Source organism: Phyllostomus discolor, chromosome 1 (assembly GCF_004126475.2).
Source record: "Phyllostomus discolor isolate MPI-MPIP mPhyDis1 chromosome 1, mPhyDis1.pri.v3, whole genome shotgun sequence".
NCBI lineage: Eukaryota > Metazoa > Chordata > Mammalia > Chiroptera > Phyllostomidae > Phyllostomus > Phyllostomus discolor.
The window spans coordinates 202,471,156-202,492,055 of record NC_040903.2 but is presented as its reverse complement, the minus strand read 5'-3'; the positions used below and the strand labels follow the sequence as shown (position 1 = coordinate 202,492,055).

The following is a 20,900-nucleotide window of genomic DNA, read 5'->3' as shown; positions in this document are numbered from 1 at the left end:
TTGGGATCTTCTATATTATCACACCCCCCTGCATGTACATCCATAATAAACTTTAGATAGTTTCTCCTGTTTAAAAAAAAAAAGACAAAACTGCAAAAGAAAATTTGAGCAGAAAGGAGATAAGATACAACATAAAGACTGTTTCTCCCCATAAGAAAAGGCACAGCTCTTCCCAGCCTGAGAGAGGGGAGAGAGCTGCGGGCTGGAAGAACAGAGAGAGGTTCTAAAGGCACGAAACAGGCGTAGAGAGCTGTTTCTGCATTCAGCTGAGCCCTGAAGCCCCTGGCTATTGGCCTAAAGCAAGGAGGCAAGCCGACCCAGGCAACCACCGTGGAGATGAAAGAAAGGCATGGCATGACAAGACAGACAGAGGGACTGAGGTGGACAGTTGGCCAACTCTTCATGGCTTTCAGCAGATTCAAGAGCTCCCACACACCCCAGTGAAGGAGAAATAAACACACACAAAAAATGTACTGGATATTAGAAGAAAAAAGATGCAGAGTTCATGACAGCTGGTCATCTGTAGCAGCCATCAGAACATGTCGTAGGCCTGTAGAGGCCGTTCCATAACCCACAGTGGCCAGCGCGGACCCAGAAGCCACTGCTGTGACCCGGGATGCCCCTCCCCTCCAGGCACCCAATGGCACACGGAGAAAGAAAAGATAAAGGAAAATGTGAAGCAGTACAAGCCCGAAATATTGAGCTTTCCCTCCAGAGTGAAGAAGCTTCATACTGGGCAGTGACTGAGATAATGCTCAAATTCTACCACACATTCAACTAGATTAGACTGAAGTTACCAAAATGCCATAAAAAAAAAATGCTGTCTGCTCTCAGCAGCTGGAGGGAACTTGAGAACGAACCGCAAGTTGAGTTATAGAAAAGTAAAAAGTTATAGTTCTGTGCCCCCGAGTGGCAATGTGTAAATTTATACCTGATCCACTATGTTTATTTTTGTTAAATTGTCTTGTTCCCCCTCGAGCTGAAGGCAATATGTCAAAACACTTTCACCTCCTGCAGGAAAGAGCGCGTTCGGTGTGATCCCGGGATGTTAGATATGGGAGAGATTTCAGGGCAACGTTAGGTTTGTGCGGTTGTTATGAATACGAGCTTCCGTGATGGACAGGTTCCGGGGCGAATCACGGCTGCGCCACGTCCCAGCCACGGGACTTGGAACTTGATGTTGAGCCTCAGCTTCCTCCTTTACGGAACAGAAAGATCAGGTCCTTCACAAGGTCAGTGGCAGATTAATGAGGATGGGTATCTACTACCCTCACCACAGGACCCAGCATGTGATAAATGCTCCAAATGCAGAGTCAGATACAGTCCAACCCCCTCATTTCCCAGGTAAGAACACACAGAGGACATACAGAGTCACAGGTTTCAGTGGCTCACAGGACAAACACATCCAACATTAAAAGTATTCATTATGTAACTCAGGTTTAAACAGAGAATGCCTCAACATAAAACAGGTCAGAGTCCTGCATCATCACTGTTTTACTTTGGCCATCAGGACCATCTCTAGAAGCAGGAGATCCAGTTCACAACCAATAACTGGCAAAGAGGGGGGCGATCTCAGGATACGTAACCCACGAGTGGGTTTCTACTGTAAGGCCAAGATAAAGCCAGAACGTTGTACTTGCTATTAGACAGATTTTTTTTTTTTTACAAAAGCACCTTGTGGAAATTTTGGAAGTTCTACTATTGATTACACAGTGTACGAACAAGCTGGATGTTCGAGGCCAAATGAGTCTTCAGGCCTTGGCAGGGTCCGCGCGCTCTCGCAGACGGAGCTAGAGCAGCAGCGATGGGATCTGGTGGCACACGGTGGCGACAGTAATAGCTGACGTGTACGATCAAGCACTGCGGTAAGTATTTCACCCTGCCTGAGTTTATTCTATGTTTAAAATAACTCTACGGAGGGTCTCCTGTTACTATTTTCACTTTAAGATGAGGGGCAGGCTCTGGGAAGGGGCCAACCCTCACAGCTGCTAAGAAACCAGGATTTCAGCCAGGAATTGACTCTGAGCCCGTCTCAATTTCCTCCGCGCTGAGACCCTGGGCCGTCATCTCTGTGCTTCCCAAGTGCAGACAATGATGACGGCGGCCTTCCTGTCTCCTCCAAAATTTTGTTTATCCAAAGCACTCCGTTCTTCCCTTCTTCAAGGTATCCTTTATTCAATTTTTGAATTAATGCGTACGGCTGGATAAACAAAGATGAACAAACCCCACCTCTAAGCAGGAAACACAGGACCACCCCTTGTCAAACAGTAACTGTGAAGTCCATCCTCCCCACCAGCAGCGCGGCCGCAGGGACACAGCCTGGAAACAGCCATAGACTGGAGCCCAAGTAGTCCCTCCCCCTTCAGAGACCCTGTGCTTACGGCACAGAGTCAATACTGTTGGAATAACCATGCATGGGGCCAGACGGCTCCTGGGCTGATCAGGGTAATCCTTTCGTAAGGTATATAAATGTCTCATCATGATGCTGTACACCTGAAACTAGTCCAACATTGTGTGTCAGCTGTAAAAGCCTCATGCTTGACAACATTCATGCTTCACCACTATGTCTTAGATGTACCAGTAGCTATGTCAGCAGAGGTAAGAAGAGAAACTCCCAGATCTCCGACAAGCAACCCTAACTCTGAACTTAGGCAGTCCTTGGCACATCAATTTCTCTGAGTCTCTGCTCATCAGCAAAATTGGACTTGAACACCTGCTCACTGGAGTGTTACAGAGATACGGTGTGGAAATGTTGGTGAAACCTGTGACACAGAAAGAATGCCCTGCCCCAAAATGGAGGATGTTACCTCCCAACGCAGGATTTAATTCCAAAATAAGTGTCAACATTGAACATAGTGTCAACAGTGTAACACAGAGACTCCTGGATGAGAGGCTCGATGTTATACTTGTAATTGACCTAGTTCCTGAAGTGCTCTTAAGATATTTTCTTTGTGTTCAGATACTGGGACACAGTCTCCATGGTGACCAAGTGCAGGCGATAATGATAGTGACCTTTCTAGTCCTCAGCACCTTTGTTTTTTATTTTCCCCTCTTCCTCGTGGTCTTCTTTTTCTTCTTCTTTCCATTTATCCTCATTGTTGGAGGATGAATATGGTTCAGTGATGAATTGTAGCCACCTCTTGGTAGTAAAAATAAGACCAGGCTTCTCCGCAGCAAATCAGCCTCGCATCCTCTAGCACCTTTTCATCTCAGCACCCTTCAAAGGCCTCTTCCCCTCCCAGGATGGGTATCTGTAACTCCCGGCTGAGCTTGAATGAAAAGAAACTAATCAGAGTTACAGATACTTAAAACTGGAAGAAATCGTAGTATCCACCAGCCTCACCCTCCCAATTCGTATTCAGCTAACAGTAAAATTTTTGCAGGCACTAAACCAGAGGTGTCATTACATTGACTCATTTAATTTCATATAATCCTTAGAAATGATCTTGTAAGATCTACGTTTTAGAGAAAATAAAACAAAACTCGGAGATGCAATTTGCTTGTCAAGTAACAATATTGTGTCTACACTTCAGGCCAAGGAACCCAGTTGTTTGAAATTCAGACCAATCACAGTCCACTGTCCAAAATCCACCGCATGTGGTCCAGAGTAACAAAACAGTAGCAGGCTGAAAACCAAATAAACACTAAGACAAAATGCCAAATGTCAAGGATGACATCCTTCAGAAAAAATTCTAATTAAAAAAATCCTTTTGTTGTAGATTGTTTACACAATGGTTGTGCTTTATTCCTGACACTGAAGGGTGGTAAGAAATGTTTCTCTCCAGATTTTCTTAAAAGAGGATTCACTCACAGTTGGATTTTGCTTGTTTCAATGGTGTGGATGATGAGATAGAGAAAGAGCGATAAATAATTTATGAACAAGACTGCTTCACTGATCAGATTGGGTGATGAAAACTTCTTTGAAAACCCATGAGGAACATTCTTAACGATGCCGTTTGCGCTTCTCTTGGGTTGTTCTGTCTCCCACCACGGCCGCCCCCCTCCCTCCACCCCATGCCGTTTGATTTTGGCTTCCCAGTCACCCCTGTGCAGAAATGTAGTAGCAAACACAATGAAAAGCCTTTCCACATGATTCTTTTCGAAAGTAATAAGACATGTGTGACCGGGAAAATCAGCCCCTCCAATGTGTCAGGTAAGGAGCTTGGATGATTATATTTGTAAACGCCACTTTCACACCAGGTAAGAACCTAGAGGCAAAATTCCAGGGGTGTAGGACGGGCGTTTGCTGCCATCTACCGGTCAGTGATGGAGGAGCAACATATGCTCCTGGATTCCCTAAATGAAGATGAGAGAGTTTACAAGTTGGAAGTTGGCGGGGAGAAAGATTCTTTTTAATAGGTAAGAAAATCCCTGTGGAGAGGAATTTCTACAGCCAATCACGGAACCATATTGTAACTTGTGCTGAGGTATGTTTAACGGCAACCCTCGCCTGTGATCTCTGGATTCTATCCATAAGAAGAGATGCCACCCTCCTCCCCTCATGCCTTCAACCCCAGTAAGTTTGAATACCTCCGAATTCATCTTCACTCTCCTGAAGCTCAAAACTGAGGAGGAATAGCACAATAGTTTGGTTACTCGTATGGGCTTTTCTCCTCAGTAATTACTAGCTTCCTGGAACTTCAGACAAGTTACTCAACCCCTTTAAACATAATTTTCCTTGTACAGAAGACGGGGACAACCGTACTTCACAATGTCATTGTTCATCTTTTATCCAATGTACGCTCATTGAGATGCTGGCACGATGATGGGACGTGGGGATAGGCATAAACTTCCTTGCAGAATATCGGACATGTGTGAGGTCTCAATGAAGGCCAGCGGTTGTCACCCCTTGCAGTGGCATTGCTTACCTCGCCTAGCGACAAAGACCGATTCTGAATGAGTGCTATCGAACGGGGAAAACAACTACCCAGAACAACATCCTTGAGAAATTAAAGGCTCATTTTTTTGTACCTCAAGGCAGACCATGGCTAGAAGGAAAGCTGGCAAAGCCAAAACAGAAGGACAGACACACAGATGGGAGAATTTCTGCATCAATTTAATCTAGATAAAGAGTAGAATTTATCCCAGTTCCAGTCCAGTTATCACAACAGTCTAAGAGACGATGAAATGATTCTCTGGGGCAGAGAAGTTTGAAGAAGTGGATGTATGTGGAGATTAAATGATTGCGCTCAGATCATTTCATGTGGTCACACGGATGTGTTTACGAGCAACACCTGTGATCTGGCCAGACATGCAGACCCAGGGAAAACAGGTTATGTCCTTGGGACAGAGAGGATAAATAGAAACACAAAACGGACCACTTTCTACTCACGATATATGTAAGTATGCAATATTTTGAAGCGCTTTCTTAGCCTTAAAATCATCACTATTAAGAGGATTTGGGGAAATAATTATATTATACTCATAAATCTTCCAGCATAGTCACTGAAATAATAAGCTCAAGGAATCTGTTGAAAGATGTAGCAATTGTGCAGGATCCTATGTTGAGTGCTCACAAAATTTAACCCTAAATCCACAGCAAGTCATTTCATTTAAATCAGAGAGCACATCGTTGCTCAAAAAATACACATTAAGGGTGGGTAGGAAAACAGTATAAGACAGAATGGCAGACAAGCATGTAACCAGGTAGTTTCAAGGGTGGACTCTGAAACCAGGCTGCTGGGGTTCAAATCCACGCTCGGCCATGTATTGAGTGCGCGACCTTGTACAATGTCTCTGTTTCTGTATCTGCTCCCTGTAAAGTGGAGGTGAAACAGTGCCTTGCTCATGGAGTTGTCCTGAAGATTAAATAAGTGAAATATATGCACATCACTTAGAACAGTGCCTGACGAGCACCGTGTTACTGATAAGCAGCCGTGCAGTAAGCACTATGTGTTAGCTCTTATTATAGAAGCCAAGAACAAAAACAAAAACATTTACAATGCACAGTTCTTCCGAAAGAAAAAGGTCTAGTCCTGCAGAATTCTCTTTTATGCTGCTGATTTCCAAAGTTTTATTTTTTTAACAGGAGAATCCCTTTTAAAAATGGTAAATCATACAGAAGTCCCGACATGTAAAGAACAAAAACAGGACAGAATTGGCTGAAGCCGGCGACAGCCAGGCCCCCCAGGGATCCCCTCCGTGGCTCCTGCTGCACCGCAGAAGAACCAGGAGGAACCCAGGAAACTAAGAACAGCGAGGAAACCAATTATTTTTGCCTCTTGTGGCTCCCCGCACAAACTTTTTTTTTAATGAAAGTAGAGCCGACATACAATGTTGAATCAGTTTCAGGTGTACAACACAGTGATTCTACATTTATATATCATATTATGTGAACACCGTAAGCCTAGTAACCGTCTGTCACCATATGAAGTTATTACAATAGTATCGACTACTTTCCCTGTGCTACACATTACACCCCCGTGACTGACTGATTTATTTTATAACTGGAAGTTTGTGCCTCTTATTCCCCTTCGTGTTTTTTACCTATTTCCTCGCCACCTGCCCCTCTGGCAGCCATCAGTTTGTTCTTTACATCTATGAGTCTGTTTCTGTTTTGTTTTGTATGTTCATTTCTTCTGATTTCTAGATTCACATGTAAGTGAAATCATGTGGAATTTGTCTTTCTCTGACTTATTTCACTCAGCACAGTACCTTTTCGGTCTATCCATGTTGTCACAAATGGCAAGATTTCATTCTATGTTACAGCTAAATAATATTCCATTGTATGTATGTGCCACATTTTCTTTACCCATCATCTATGGATGGGTACTAGCTTGTTTTCATATCTTGGCTGTTGTAAATAATGCTGCAGTGGACAAAGGGGTGTATATATCTTTTTGAATTAGTGTTTTTGTTTTCTTTGGATAAATGCCAAGAGGCAGAAGTTCTATGTCTAAGGTAGTTCTATTTTTAATGGTTTGAGCTACATGGTGCTTTCCACAGTGGCTGTACCAATCTGCATTCTCACCAACAGCGCATAAAGGTCCGCTTTTCTCCACATCTTTACCAATACTTGGTATGTGTTGATTTTTTTATTTAATCCTCATCCAAGGACATACTTACTGATTTTAGAGAGAGGGGAAGGGAGGGAGTAAGAGGAGGAGAGAAACATATGTGCCTTAACCAGGGACCAAACCCAAAACTTTTTCATGTGCCCTGCCTGGGAATCGAACACACCGCCTTTCGTTTTATGAGACAAGAGCTCCAACCACCTAAGCCACACCAGCCAGGCTCTTTGTTGACTTTTTAATGATAGCCATTCTGACAGGTGTGAAGCGATATCTCACTGTGGTTTTAATTTGCATTTCTCTGATGATTAGCAACATGGAGCATCTTTTCATGTGTTTATTGACAATCTGTATGTCTTCTTTAAAGAAGTATCTATTTAGGTTCTCTGCCTGTTTTTTAATTGGATTCTTTGTTTTTATGATGTCGAGATGTATGAATTCTTTATAGATTTGGGATATTAACCCTTTATTAGATATGTCATTTGCAAATATTTTCTCACATTCAGTAGGCACTCTTTTTGTTTTGTTAATGGTTTCTTTCACTGTGCAAAAGGTTTTTATTTTGATGTAGTCTCATTTGTTTATTTTTGTTTTTGCTGCTCTTGCCCAAGGAAACATTTCAAAAAACAAATGTTGCTAAGATCAATGTCAAAGAGTTTACTGTCTATGTTTCCTCCTAGGAGTTTTATGGTTTCAGGTCTTAGATTTAAGTCTTTAATCTATTTTTGGGTCTGTTTTTGTATATGTTGTAAAAAAGTAGTCCAGATTTATTTTTTTGTATGTATCTGCACAGTTTCTCCAACACTACTTGTCAATTCCCCATTGTATACTCTTGCCTCCCTTGTCATAGATAACTGACCATGTAAGTATGGGCTTGTTCCAGGCTCTCTGTTCTGTTCTATTGATCTGTGTGTCTATTTGTGTGCCAGGGCCATACTGTTTTGATTACTATATAGTTTGAAATCAGAAAGTGTGATATCTCCAAATTTACTCTTCTTTCTCGAGATTGCTTTGGCAATTAGGGGTCTTTGTGGTTCCACAGAAATTTTAGCATTATTTGTTCAAGTTCCATGAAAATTTTCATTGAAACTTTTATTAAATCTGTAGATCACCTTGGCTGGTATAGCTCAGTGGATTGAGCGCGGGCTGCGTACCAAAGTGTCAAAGTGTCACAGGTTCGATTCCCAGTCAGGTGCATGCCTGGGTTGCAGGCCATGACCCCCAGCAACCGCACATTGATGTTTCTCTCTCTCTCTCTTTCTCCCTCACTTCCCTCTCTAAGAATAAATAAATAAAATCTTTTTTAAAAATCTGTAGATCACTTGGAGTAGTATGGGCATTTTAACACTATTGATCCTCCCAGTATGTGAGTGCTGTATGGTCTTTCATTTACTTGTGCTGTCCCAGCACAAACTTTTTGGGGAATGAGCTTGACCTCAGCAAACTGGAACCAGAGACACGAATGGTGAAAGACACATAACCTATTGTCATGCCCAGCCAGGCATGCATCTCACGGGGTCAGGAGTTAGTTCTTAAGTCACAAGTGAGGAAGAGACTAAATACAGACTGCATTTGTGAGGAAGATGTACTTCTTGATTCACCAACTCTAGTCGTTGTTTAGTCACTTGCTCTGCATCTAATGAACACACCCCCAGGGGAGGATGAGACACATGGAAGGTTATCGAACATTGCAAAACAGCGTAACGAAGTGAAACAATCTAATTTCAGCATAGGTGTTGCGGTGGTTGAGACATATTCCACAAAGCTTGGTGTTCAATGGCCCATAGATCATAAAGCCCCAGCTATATGGAGCTGGATTGGGTCTGATATTCAACCAATAATGTATGTCTTAGAATGACAGCCTCCGTCCCCTAGTCAATTGCTCCTCCTTATGCTGACTACAGTCTTTTCTCCTTCAAGGTTAAGAAAATGATGCTTCTGCTCACTCTGGAGCTATTGGTGGTGGTAGTGGTGGAGGTGCCCTTTAGATAATGCGGCTGTGAACTTAAGCCAGCAGCATTAACATTGCTTCTTGAACTTATCTATTCAAAGAGATATTTCTGCTAAATGAAATTATTGCAGCATTTGTCAAAGAATTATTGTCATTTCACTACTTGTACAGAAGCTCCTTTTCAGTATGCCAGTAATTTACTAAAGGTGTGTCATGTATGTTTATTCCTTGAAGCTTGTAATGACTGAAAATCATTTTTATACTGTCTGTGGAAGATCATCTCAATTTCAGGTGTTCATTTGCAAAGCGTGTTCGATATAGGGACTACATGGACATTTTAGAATATATTCCCATCTATATGTCTGTTTCTATTGGGGCATCAGTAAGTTTTTTTTCCAATTGTGTATGCTCTATTATACTACTTGATATTGGTGATGCTTCATAAAAAGTTTTCTAATTATTCTTTTTTTTTAATATTACCTTAAAGGCTGAAATCATTTTACATGCCATTTTGGTTAGACCATATTGAGTTTTTTAGGACAAGGCACTTCTGTCCTCTGCCAGAAAGTCTTCCGTAATACACATGCAAATGCTCAAACAATTATTTTTAGTAAAGGTGTGTCCATTCAATAGTTTCCTATTTGCTGTCTAAAAAGGAAAATGGCACAGGAAATAATCTAAGAACCCATCACACGAATGTGAGGTCGAAGGACAAACACTGGGTGGTTGGCTGGATAAATGGGACCTTGGAAGGAAGGGGGCTAGGCTGTGAGGGCTCTACGCTGCGAACCACGTGGATCACGGGGAAAAGAGTAGACTCCACCTCATCCATGCTGAGTTTTGATTTCCAAAACATTGTCTTTCAAGGAAGCAGTCAAACAAGTAAAAATCGGATATCTCAGCATAAATAACACTTGATTTTCATTTGTCACTGATGTTTGCTGCTGACGCATTGGTTTACATAGTTGAGACACTAAAAAAAAAAATTGAAGTCATTGTGCTGAAACCAGTGAGTACATTTTTGAAGAGGTGAAATGGAGCTGGTCTCAGCATGAGTAAAGAGACCTGATGGAGAGGCAGGGTTCCCGTGTCTCTTCCTGTGGCTGCACACTTCTCTGGGTCAGGGAAGGAGGAGAAAACAGGTGAGAATGGGACCAGGTTAGGGTTCAACCAGAGACATGAGTCATTGACGTCTTTCCCCTCTCCCTGGGGCAGATTTCCCCCATATTACTCATTCAGACACTGCTTTAAATTAAGTATCTCATAGACAGATTTAATCTTGATTTAGTCTATCCATAAAAGGTATTGCATTAAATGTGTGTTAAGAAATAATTTATTTTACTGCTTCTTAAATAGTGCTTTTAAAGAATACCTTGAGGTGTTCATAAGTTGGTTAACAGTAATAACAAGACTCAGAATAGTAAGAACAAAAATTAAAGATATCATACAAAAGAAAGTGAGAGTGCAGTTTCCTTTCAGCCTCTTTGTGCTTTTGAATCCAGGATTTTGGATTCAGCTCCTTGGGGAATCTCTCCTATTTGCAGATTTTTAGTATTATTCTCGGAGAAGGAGACCTTGGTAAATATGAAGTCTTGTAGTCAAAAAGTCCTTGGTTGCAGGCCTGTGCTTGGAGGAGGTAACCACTCACACACCACAGAGGTCTCTTCTGACACAGGCGAAAAGATGATAACCAGTACCTGAACGGTTTCTTTCAAGTAACGGATAGTAGAAACCACTTAAAAGGCACAATACCTGGCATGTAGTAAGCACTCAGTAAATATTAGCTATTAGTACTATTATTGTTTGTATCCCTCCAAAGCACATACCGGACTTTCTCATGGTCTGAGGTTATTTCACTGCTGCTTTAAGATGTGAGTCATGAGAGTGGACTCCAATTCAGCTACTATTTCCTAAATTAACCATCTTATGTAATTAGCATCCCCTGATTTGTATGTCTGGGTTTTTGTCCCCATAATTATCTCTTCTCTTTTCTCTTAAACAACATTGCCACCCACGTAGGATTTTAAATAACAGCTTTCATAACCTTAGCTTTTAAAAGTGCCATCTTCTGTTGTCATTGTTGTTGTTGGTGGTGGTGGTGGTGGTGGTGGTTTAATCACAGGACATGAAAAAAGTCCTTGGAGAGGGCTACTCTGTTCCCCCATCACGTATGAAGGTCCATCCCATCCTAACAGTGAAGTGACCCCACTACCCTCCTCACCCCCAGGGACTTCCTCAATATTCTCAGTCAGGGCTCTGTGACTGACAAATTTTAGAATCACGCTGACCTTTGAATTAAACAAAGATGAACCAAACATGCCTTCATCCTACTCACTCCCCAGCCATGAACACTATGGCCCAACAGGTACTCTGGACAGATTTAGAGGCCAGTTTGGGTTGTAGAATATGGGATGTGAAAACTCAGAAGTGAATACAGGTCATTGTCCCATAACCCTATACATCGCGGCCAAGTGCATCCTGGCAGGTGAAGCATGAAAGGAAGAGGGGCATAGAGTGGCAAAGAGAAACGGTCTTCATGTCCGGAATTCACATTTGTAGCTAGCCCCGGAGAACAGGCATCATGAGCACAACACAGCACTGTTTGTTTTTCTTTGTTTTTTACATTACCCTTTCCGGATCCAACTTTATTGCTTTAAAAAAAAAAATCTTAATGCTGAAATTTACCAAGAGAATTTTTTTCCGCCGAAATGAAAAATCAGCAAGATTGCTGGTTCTCTCATCAGTTGTGTAGATATCCCGCTGAGTAACAAGTTTAATGGATGATGCGAGAATATTTCGGCAGATAGATCATCTCACAACTTAACCATCGTCTAGTGTACATTAACATAACTTTCTCAAGCTGTGGAATTAATGAAGAGCTGGAAAGTTCACTGGCTCCATGTTTTTGTAACATGGCCATAAAAGAGGACTCCACATAGTTCTTTTCCCTTGTAATTTAGAAGCTGTTATTTTCCCCAGCAAAAAAAAAAAAAAACAAAAAAAAAACCCCAAGGCAGTTTTCTCAGTCTCTTGGTCTGAGTGACTATCCACTTTGATGAAATCAATCAGCGTGAATGTCAATGTTCCTTCTATATATGACCATATATAAATTACTGAAGGCATGATTTTGCCTGAAATTGAGAAATTTTAAGTATTTCAGTTATAAGAAATTGAAATGTTTTTATTAAACTTTTCCTGAGCATTTGAGCACATTATCTGGGACTGAGTCATCATGTCTGAATAATGGTCTCATTTAACGAGCCCACATTCCTCTGAAAACAGTCTTATAATTCTCCCCATTTTCTCAACTGAGGTACCTGAGTCTTGGGAGGTATGTCCCAATGTTAAGTAGTATGGCCCAAAATAAATGTGGAAAACTGTAATCAGGTCTGATCCAAAGTGCATTTCTTTAACTACTGAACTAAATGTATTAAAAGGAGAAAACAAAAAAATAATTAACTATGTAGAGTTTGGCCTATTATCAGTTAAGGGAATGTGCCAATAAAAAGCATCTACAAATATATTTCTAAGGTACAAACTCAAAGTGGAGAATTAACGTGAAAGAAAAGGAATAATGGACATGTGATGAAATGGGATCAGACAAGGATCATGTCTATCTGTATCAACAGCTCCCATCCACTCCTGTTTGAAAAATAACCATGCTGAGAACAGAGTAAAGGATTCTTTGTTCCCATCTGCAGAAGACAAAAGCTTCAAGCTTCTGAAGCTGAGTGTTGTAGCTGCCACTCTCTTCCCATTTCCCTGCTTGAGGGTCCAATTAAAATAGAAAAAGGCTGGAGTTCGTGTTTTTCCGTTACCAATAGGTATATATTATTCCCTTTGATTTCTCTAGGCATAAAAACTATTGAGCTTGTGGGAGGGAAAAGGAAAAGAGACCAGTGGCTGCCATCTGCTCAGATCAGAAGGGCAGCCCGTCGACAGAGGGCTTAATAAGGCCACTTCTTTCCAAGAGTGCAAATCGCCTGTAGGGGCACAGGTCACTGGACCCTGGGTGGAGCTGGCGTGGCCAGAGGGGCATGAGGTTCCTCCACAGGCCTCCGTCTCCGCAAATATCAGCGTCATGGCTTCATTGCAGTCCCCACACGCCAAACAAGCCCATTATAAAAAGCAAATGATCCCACCAAACAGCTGGAGACACTGAAGGGTCTAAATGCTAAATGAATATTCAAGTAAGTCAATATTTGTGCCATTTAACGGACTGTCCAGTGCTAATCAAATATTATCAAATGTAAGGTGATATTAGGATAAAGATGGCTTTCATGTATTATATCGTGACATCTCCATAACTCAGTGACAATTACAGTGACAGCTTGGTACTGACAGTAGTATCAAGAGTCTGTATTACATGAACAGTTCTCGGATAACTGCATGGTGCCACAAATACTTTCTGAAAGGTCTCAACACTAGGACGTGGTGTAGCCTGGACTCAAATGTACATGTTTTTCTTGCCATTTCAGCAACGCTTCCACTGCATCAGGGCTCCCTCCGCTTGTTACATAAACATCTTTACACAATTATGTTTGATGAAGGGCGGAAGAATGTGCCACCTCAAAATCCGCCTCTTTTTTTAGAAAGATTATTTAGAGCGGAAGGCAATTTGAGCAGTTATAAGGAAAGCTCTTCGCCCCCCTCGTTTTTGCATAAAACAGGATATCAGTTTTATTCTAACTTCTTTTTTGTTACTTAACTTTTACTTTTTTTATTTTTCAACTGTAGTTGACATTCAATATTGTTGTATGTCAGTGTCAGGTATACAGCATAGTGGTTACACAACTATGTAACTTATGAAGTGACTCCCCAGATAATTCTAGTACCCACCTGGTCCCATGCACAGTCATTACAAATTACTGATTATATTCCCTATGTTGCACTTTACATCTGTGTGGCTATTTTGTAACTACCAATCTGTACTTCTTAATGCCTTCACCTTTTACATTCAGCCCCCATCCCAACCCCTCCAATCTGACAGCCCTCAGTTTGTTCCATATCTATGAGTCAAACATAGGTGCCCCCGCCTCCCCTTTTTACTAGGAAGGACAGAAATTAATCATTGGAGGCAACTCTAGGCCCTTATCAGCCCAGAAGCAAAACCAGAGGAATCTACATTACAAACTTGACTAATTAGCCCTTAAGTCACACTAGTTTCCCCCATACACTGATTTTCTGCCCTGGGAAGCCTAAAACCTTTTTCCTTGGTCTTGTTAATTCTCCACAAATTTATTGTTCTTTCTTGAGATATTGTAAAAGCCTAAGTTTTAACCACTTCCTCAAGTTACTCATCATTAACTATGCTGCATGCATTAATAAACTGTTTTATTTTCCTCCTGTTAATCTGAGTTTTGTCAGTTTAATTTGCATAGTCCAGCCATGAACCTAGGATGGATAAAGGAAAAATAAATTTTTTCTTCCCCTACATTGACATAGTTTATATCAGTAATATTAAAACTATCTTCTAGACATATTTTCTGGCATGGGCTTAGTAATTAAAGAAGAACAACTTTAGGTCTCTAAGGTGCTGTTTATTAATTGGCCCACACATGCTTATAAATGCCAACACATTATATCCATGGTCACTTGTTTTAATGTTAATTTTTCATACCATCAAGCTAAGAATTTCTTCATATCTGCCTGGAACAAATTAGTTCAATTCCCCCACTCTCTCAAAATCTAAAGAAGTCCTAATGAAAAAATAATATCCCAGAGTGGAAAAACATATTAAACTTCCTTGAAGGCCACTGCCTGATTTTCTTTAGTGGTGGCTTAGTACCTTTGAATATGTTGGTTTATGAGTCTGTGATAATCTGGTTGTATTAAAAATGGTCTAGAGCAGGGGTGTCAAACTCATTTTCACCAGGGGCCACATCAGCCTCATGGTTGCCTTCAAAGGGCCGAATGCAATTTTAGGACTGTATAAATGTAACTACCCCTTAACTAGGGGCAAGGAGCTCGGCTCTGCCACTGGGTAGAAACAAGGTGGAGGGCTGGATAAAACAAGGTGGAGGGCTGGATTCAGCCTGCGGGCCTTGTGTTTGCCACTGTGGTCTAGAGTCTGTGAACTTGACTAAAGCCAAGCCCCCTTTCATCTACCTGTTCTGTCCGGGTGGGAACTGATGCTCTTGAAATTGGAGTAACCCAATGTCCAAACGAAACTGCCTTTCTTTACAAAGTACTCATATGTGTTCCAAACTGTCAGTGAGCTGGTGCCATGTGGCTTTTGGGTATCTCCACGTAGTTCGTCCCTGCAGTCTACGCAATTGACTTACGGGTAATGTGGTGTGAAACTTGCATTTGCAACTGGAGTTCTCTTTTTCAACTCCAAACTTTGTCAGTGGCAATCAAATGTCATCACCTATAGATTGATTTTTTATCCTAATATGCCACAAAGCATTCATCTCAGAAGTGTTCCAAGGGGGTGACCATCCGCATCTCAAAAATCATTACCAGTAAGCAGCATGTTTCATCAATCAATGTAGGGAATATTTTCTTTAAAACTCTGAAATGAATCCAAGGTCTTCCAAACCTCAAGCGAAGTCCAGATGCATGGAAAATGTTAGCGATTATGCTCCCATAATTGCCTCTGTTTTATGCATACTTTGCAAAGATTTAGGTTTTCAGGTAAATAATGTATGAAGTCATTTCATTTGGTGGCAACCAAAAACCAGGTGAAAACAAGGGAATTGTGCCTGACTTTTCTTTCCCTGTCACGGATTTCCCCAAATCCAGGTGATTCTGGGGTATGATTTTGTGGAAACAAGAAAAAAAATGTTCACATAACAAGAAGCACCCAGCATGCCTGAAACTCAATGACTTTTGTGAAAAAAAAGCAGCTATTGAAAAAGAACAAAACTGGAAAACTGCTATCTGAACTAAGGAGTGTCCTCCTGTAGAATAAAGATAATTAACCAATCTGCAGATCTTTACATCAGAATAGGATCTAAGTATAAAGAGAAAAACATCACCTGCAAATCTTACTCTTTCCACATAGTTTGTGAAGAAAGAGCTATTCTAACATTGCTACTTATAATTTACACTAATAACTTTAGAATATTTACAAAGGAAGGAAAGGAGGATGGGAAGAATTTTCAGTGTGGCATTAAATGTACAACATTCTTAATGAAAAGGCACTTAGATGATTTTTGTTTAGTTCATCAAAAATTAGTTTAAAAGGGCCTTGGCTGGGTGGCTCAGTTTTCTGTTATTGTTCTTGTCCCATAAACCAAAAGGCTGTGGGTTTAATTCCTGGTCAGGATGTGTTCGGGAGGGAACCAATCAAGGTTTCTCTCTCACATCGTTGTTCTCTCTCTCTTTCTCTCTCTCCCCACCCTTCTCTCTAAAATCAATAAGCATATCTTGGGTAAGGATTTAAAAAATAGTTACAAAGGAAATTATAAAAACTCATAGACACAGACAACAGTGTGATGGTGGCCAGGGAGAAGGTGGACAAGGGGAGAGAAATAGGAACATCTGTAATAATGTAAACAATAAAAATAAGGGAAAATAATAATATAAACATGGATTAAATACATCAATAAATATTTGCTTGGCAATATTTTATTGAAGGTCAAGGCACTTTCTTTGAGACTATCTCTGAAAATTGAAATTTGAACTCAACTTTCTTGCATAAAACCCAAGTATTTTATCATCCAAAACCCCCAGTTCTGATGTCTTTAAAGAAAAAGAAACAGAACTTAAGCAATTAAAGAGCAATCTGAATGCAAGATCCTTCTAGATGTTTATTCGTGTCCAGTCTCTTTAAGATTTCTCACCAACACCTAATTTTACTTTAATTTGTCTAACAATTTGCTTTTATCGAGTCGTTAAAAAGCATTCAACTTTGTTTTATAAAGATGAATTTGTTCTCTAACATGATTCCTTAGCTAATATAACATGAAGTAAATTATATAATTAGAATAATGAGCACAACAGACACACAAGCGTGGAAACAAAGACAACTGACTCTCGGTAAGTATGTAACTCAGCTGGTGGGAGCAACGAATGTGCTTTCAGGAATGCCAAGCACAGGGGGCATCAATCACACACTCATATCTGGTAGCTATTGCCATAATAAAGCTTCAATAACAAATACACAAATAACTGTAGAGTCTTACAGCAACAAATATGTACATCTCTCGCTCACAAGTTTCTGGGTCACTTGGGGTTCAGCGGAACCAGGCTGCAGGTTGCAGGATAAGATAAGATTGCTCTGTCTTGTTCGCCATCTTGAAGTCTGGGGAGCCTGCCAGGAACAGGCCTTCTGCAACAACAAACATGCTGGAAGGCTGTGGTCCAAGGCCATTTTTGCTGGCTACAAACGGGGTCTCCGGAACTAGAGGGAGCACACAGCTCTTCTTAACATTGAAGGTGTTTATGCTCGAGATGAAACTGAATTCTATCTAGGAAAGAGCTGTGCTTATGTGTACAAAGCAAAGAATGACACAGTGACTCCTGGTGGCAGACCCAACAGAGCCAGAGTGGTCTGGGGAAAAGTAACTCGTGCTCATGGAAACAGTGGCATGGTTCATGCTACATTCTGAAGCAACTTTCCTGCTAAGTCCACTGGACACAGAATCCGTGTAATGCTGTGCCCCTCCAGGATTTAAACTTACTGATAAATAAATAACAATCCTGATTGCGTGGCTCGGTTGGGAGCCCTCTGGCAAAGCGAATGATTCCAGGCTGGGGCACATGGTTGGGTGCAGGTTCAGTCCCTGGTCAAGATGCAAAGGGGAGCCAACTGATGAATGTTTCTCTCACACGTCTATGCTTCTCATCTTCTTTTTCTACCTCGCTCCCCTCTCAGATAAGTAAATAAAATCTATTTTAAAGGGTAAAAAGAGCCCTGGCTGGCGTAGCTCAGTGGATTGAGCATGGGCTGCAAACCAAAGCATCGCAGGTTTGATTCCCAGTCAGGGCACATGCCTGGGTTGCAGGCCATGGCCCCCAACAACCGCACATTGATGTTTCTCTCTCTCTCTCTTTCTCCCTCCCTTCCCTCTCTGGAAATAAATAAATAAAATCTTTTAAAAAAGAGTAAAAAGAAATTGCTCTATGTATCTCAGTTTGTAACCCAGACTGAAAGAGGACCTGGGACTCTACCTGGGAACTGTTTTCATGGTGACAGAAGACAGGACAGCAAAGCTAAATCACAAAAACATGTTTCAAGCCTCTTCGTATGTCAGATCTAACAATATCCCAATGGCTAAAATAAGTCATATGTCCAAGTCCAAAATCATAGGGTGGGAAAGTACACACCATCTATCGTGAGGCCATATCCAGAGAATGGCTGTATAGTTCTACAACAGGGAGAGAAGTGAGGCCAGCAACGACAATGTTTGATGCAGTGAAAAAGCAGCATTTGATCCAGGGAACCTATTAAGTAGAAGCCAAGAGAGATCCTATTATAGTTACTTCCAAATGAAGTAAGGAATACAGTGAACTCCACATTTATTTCTTGGCTCACTCATTCACTAATTCATACAATCAACACAAATCTATTCTGTTTCTTGTACATGCCAGGTTCTCTGGAGTGATGAAAAAAATGAGGAAAGAATTACCTTTGCCCTTGAGGACCTGAGGGATTATCTATGCTGAGAGTCTAAAAAGAATGGTTCAGACTAGACAGTGAAAAAGAAAAAAGTTGGTTATTTGACTTTGAATGCCTTGATTAAAACAGATTTACCTTCCTAAGTATGCTTTTGAATGAACTACTAATAAAATAAGGGAAAGTGCTCCGATTAATTTTAATAGCAAATAATTACACATTGTCTTTTACCCTTTCCCTTCAGGTTATCACACCTAATATAGTAAGTGTGAGGGAGCAGAGAAATATATTCTGTAAGACTAAGACCCAGCAGTGCTGTTCAGAAGAAGACTCCTGGATAGCACCAAATCAATAAACATTCAGCCGTTTAACAAAGGAGAGAAATGCTTTGACAATAGGAAAATAGGGCAATCACTCTTCTGAAGATATTCCTACTTTTCCTACTACCAGCAGATAAATATGAAGTGTATTTAGGGATCTTATATAGGATACAGAAAAAAATACTGCATCACCCACGATTCTTCCATTTCCATTTTTCAAAAGTAGATTAAGAATCCAGATGCTCAGGGAAAACACTGTAGAATTCTAGTGCTTGCACTGCCACCAATTAGCAGTGTGGCCTTTGGCAAATCACCTGGTACTTCCCTTGGAACCTTGTCTGATTGCTCTTGCCCTCCCAATGCTGGGGTAGGTGGGGACCCCTTTATTCCTTTATATCTTAATCCTAGCTCTATTACCTTGCTAATTAAATTGTTTTATAATTACTATGGGTATATTTGCCTCTTGCACTACTGAGATACTTAAGATCTGAATCAGTGTCTTACGCATTTTTATAGAATAAATCTAGGAAAGAAAATAAGACTGTTTGGTGACTGGTTTAAAATACTCACAACTCTACTATAGGCTCCTTTGAAATTGTGTGAAAATCTGTCAAGTTCACTTTAGCTGAGGATATCCCAATGTTTACTTAAGAACAAATAGCGCTCTCTGTCCCATAAAGCGTAAGACTTTCTATTCCAGGACCCAAGCCCAAATTCAGGAGAGTAGACTGATACTTCATTCTTTAACACTGCATTTAAACAACCTTGAAGATAAAGCTCAAGCCTTAATTTGCCATCTTTTGGTTGTTTGATATCTCTTGGACTTGCGATACCTCTCTCTTAATACAACTTTTTAATAGTCCATGGCTGTGAACTAGAGAAAATGCTGGAATGAGAGATGAAGTAACTTGTACAAGAGAGCCAGGAATCTCATCAGTGATATGCCCAGAACCTACACCAAGTCTAATGTAAGATCAAAAAATAATAAAAAGAGAGAAGAAATATTACTCAATACCTTGCTTCCTTGCATGTCATATATACCCCTTCCTTTTTTTCTTTTTTTTTTTTTTTTGCCCTGACAACTGTGCATGGACATTCCTCAATCTGGAACTCCCCACTCTTATTTATGAAGAGCTGTGCAATAACAGACAAGGCATTCAACCTCCCAGATTTCAATTCTAATAAAGGACTTGACCTGTATGATTCCATGATCTCTTCTGTATACACTCTGGGCAACAGAGAGATTGGATTGGGATTGAGAAATACCTATTATAGAAATGGGATTTGAGGCACATATATAAACAATGACTCAGAAGGCTTAGACATTTCTGGGGAGATTCATTTTCTCCCTTATAGTAGGAAGTTTTCATCATGAGGCCCAGGTCTTGGGAACAGGATGGGCATTCCTGTGGCACTCAAACTTGATTAAGTTCTGTCCTTAATGTGTTGCAAAGGGATTGCAAACAGCTGAAAGCTCTTGTAAAGGGGTGAGATAATTTAAATTATGCCAGGGAACGGAGTGTCAGAGGAAGCAAGAGAGAAGCAAAATCATTTTATATACCTATATATGTTTGTGTATATATGTATGTATATGCACATGCATGCACACATGTATCTTCTGTTGTTAACTCGCTTTCAAAACTCTGATATTGATTTTTATTTTTATTATAATAGCCATTTTGGAAGAATTTGTAATGAAATGGATGAAATTACATATCTGGTAAGAGCTTAATTGGTGATTGCGTCTGATAATATAATAATAGTTTTATAGATGACTACTTTTGGTCTAGCTTTGGGAATTTTTACTACAAAGAAAAAGATTCGTGTACAAGAATATTCAGTGTAACATTGTAGAAAGCTGGAAATAAATGCTCTCCATATCCAAAAGGAGTGGGTGACAATTTCAGCGGCAACAATTTAGTGGCAGAGCTACAATAACCACCAACCTTCTGAGACCCGAGCAGAGGTCCCTCCGTTATTCTATGCTGCAGCTACTCTCTGAACCACAAAAATATTCAAAGTGGAAGAGGCCTTTGTCATCATCTCCAAACTTTTCA

At 40.7% G+C, this 20,900-nt stretch overlaps 1 pseudogene; it reads left to right on the top strand.

Annotated features, from left to right (window-relative positions):
- Positions 1-4,014: 4,014 nt before the first annotated feature.
- LOC114492141 lies at positions 4,015-17,706 on the top strand (annotated as a pseudogene).
- Positions 17,707-20,900: the final 3,194 nt, after the last annotated feature.